Source organism: Petaurus breviceps, unplaced genomic scaffold (assembly GCF_028583685.1).
Source record: "Petaurus breviceps papuanus isolate PSGF00001 unplaced genomic scaffold, PetGlider_PUasm1.0 90849, whole genome shotgun sequence".
Classification (NCBI taxonomy): Eukaryota; Metazoa; Chordata; class Mammalia; order Diprotodontia; family Petauridae; genus Petaurus; species Petaurus breviceps.
Window position 1 is genome coordinate 14,293,468 of NW_027187361.1, and position 2,543 is coordinate 14,296,010.

The 2,543-nt window shown below is 41.8% G+C and overlaps 1 protein-coding gene across 1 annotated transcript in view; it reads right to left on the reverse strand.

Annotated features, from left to right (window-relative positions):
- CSF2RA (colony stimulating factor 2 receptor subunit alpha) overlaps positions 1-1,921 on the reverse strand; it is a 65,153-nt gene extending 63,232 nt beyond the window's left edge. Inside the window, exon 1 of the mRNA XM_069072896.1 lies at positions 1,652-1,921. The gene's annotated coding sequence lies outside the window, so the exon portion shown is untranslated. The remainder of the gene's footprint in view (positions 1-1,651) is intronic.
- Between the last annotated feature and the right edge of the window lie 622 nt (positions 1,922-2,543).

Sequence of the window (2,543 nt, forward strand, 5' to 3'; positions counted from 1 at the left end):
TTCTTTCTTTCTTTCTTTCTTTCTTTCTTTCTTCCTTCCTTTCTTCCTTCCTTCCTTTCTTCCTTTCTTTCTTCCTTTCTTTCTCTGTCTCTCTGTCTCTGTCTCTCTCTTTCTCTCTTTCTGTCTTTCGTTTTCCCCTCAGGTCCACCGATGACCATAATTACTGTTATGTGAGAGCCCCCTTCAGAGTATCTGACAGTACCTTCTAAAGCCTCTTCAATCTCCTCTCCATTTGTCCAAAGCTCAGACACTGTGAGTTGTCAGGTCACTTGCTGTCTTGCAAACCCCACACCATGGGTCCCAGAAACCTCCACATCACAGCAATTTGAACAGAGCTCTAAGGAGAATTTGCAACATTTGTAATCCTGTGGTCAGCAAACATGTGGGTTCCCATAGTCAGCACCTTAGTTTATTGGTAGCATATTCACCATTCACACAGAGGATCTCACTTCCTGACGCTACAAAATCGTCACCATATCTCCAGTCTTAGGGACTCCTCAGACCCCAGCCACTTACTGGAGCAGCCTGCTTGCCGTAAAACACTGTGTCACAGAGGATAAACATCTCTTAGACAATGTTGGAGGCTTCCTTCAGAAGTTGAAGAGAAAGTTTGCAGTCCTTTTGGAGACTGTCAATAAATTCTCTGGCAAGGCACCAAGCAAAGTTCTGCCAAGTCCTTCTGGACACTGGGTGAGGTTTCATCATGAAATACTACGCTCTCTGCAGAAAAAGACATCTTACTTCTGTCGGAGTTTCTTTACAGCTGTTGATCTATCAATCTATAATATTCCCAGCCCTTTCTAGGAATAGCTAAATTCTTCCAGTGGATTTCTCAATATAAAAGGCATAAACCCCACCTACAAACACTGTTAGCAATGTTGGAATAAGTAGTAAGAGGAGTTAATATAATAATTACCATAGAATCATATATTGGAGTCAACTGGGTGGTTCAGTGGATAGAGCATGGGCCCGGAGGCAGGAAAAGCTGAGTTCAAAGGCAGCCTCAGATGCTCACTCACTAACTGTGTGACTAGGGACAAGTCACTCAGGCAAACCATTCCAGCATCTTTGCTAAGAAAACGCCATAGACAGTTTGGTCCATGGGGTCACAAAGAGTAGGACACGACTGAACGACTAACAGTGAGTCCAAGCACCTCACACATGTAATGAGTAAAAAAGCTAGATTTGAACCTGGGTCCCCAGACGCCAAGTCCAGTGCTTATTCCACTGTGAGATTTTGCCTCATCACAAATAAGGGCTCACAGGACCATGGACGTGGAAGTGGAGCAGATCTCAGAGTTCCAGATATGTCGTCTGGCTCAATTCAGAGATCTGGAAATTAAGGCGTAGAGAGACGAAACATCCTGTCTAAGGTCACCCTGGCAAGAAGTGGAAAAGTCAGGATCAGAGCCCAGGTAATGATGCTTTCATTACTGGGAATGCATTATTTCTACAGAACCAACCTGTTTCATTGATACTACTTAGATCTTTCCAAATGAGAATTTCAATGTCCCTCCTATATTGCTTAATTTTCCACGTTGTTCCATTGAAGTAGCTTGCACTTATAGGATGACCTTTTGACCTACCCCTTTGGTCAAACCCAAGAAGTTGACAGTATAAAATGCTTTCCCCTCTAGTTATTCATACTTACCCATTTCTTTAGGTTATCTTTGTGCCAAGAGAAGAAAGGTGTAGAAAGCCCTTTTCTTTCAATGTTCTCCAGAGAAGGAGGATGGCCCAATTTCAGTAGTTCAGTACTAAAGAAAGTAGGATCTTTGAGTTGGGGTGGGAAGGTCTAGAAATCTCTGCCTGGTATTTCACTGTTTTCTCTAAAACAGAAACACACTGAGTTAAAAGTTTCAAAATAGCAGGACTCAAAATGATTCAATTTCCTCTTCCTTATCCTGCACAACATTGATGGTCTCTCTCTCTCTCTCTCTCTCTCTCTCTCTCTCTCTCTCTCTCTCTCTCTCTCTCTCTCTCTCTCTCACTCTCTCACTCTCTTTCTCCTGTCAGTAGTTACTGGCACCAAGAGGCTCTATTTCTTAGGTAGTCATTGACAAAATGTAAGGGCAAGAAAGACCAATAGATACTCTTGGGGGAAAAGTTCCTCTCTCTGTGTCTAGAATGTATTCCTGTCTATGTGTATATTTGGTTCTAGTTTTGTGCTTGAGGAAATTCCTATTATTGTTTGACGCTAATGACATCAAAAGTCTTGAAGGAAATGACTTACGTTTAATGACAGAAAGATTATGTTTTCTCCAAGTATCTCTTTTCATGGAAAAGAAAATTGTATTATTGGTATTTCTTAAAGATAAGAAAGAGGCAGACGTGCTCTAGAGGAAAGTGGACACAGAAGACTTGGGCTAAATCCCCTCTCTGTCCTTATTGGTAATGTGATCTTGGCCAAGTCACTTCATTTCTCTAAGCCTCAGTTTCCTCATCTGTAAGATGAGGGTGATAATATGCATACTTCCTGCCTCATCGGAGGCAAAAGGATCAAATAAAGTTTATATATGTGAATTGCAAGTTAGATGACAGTC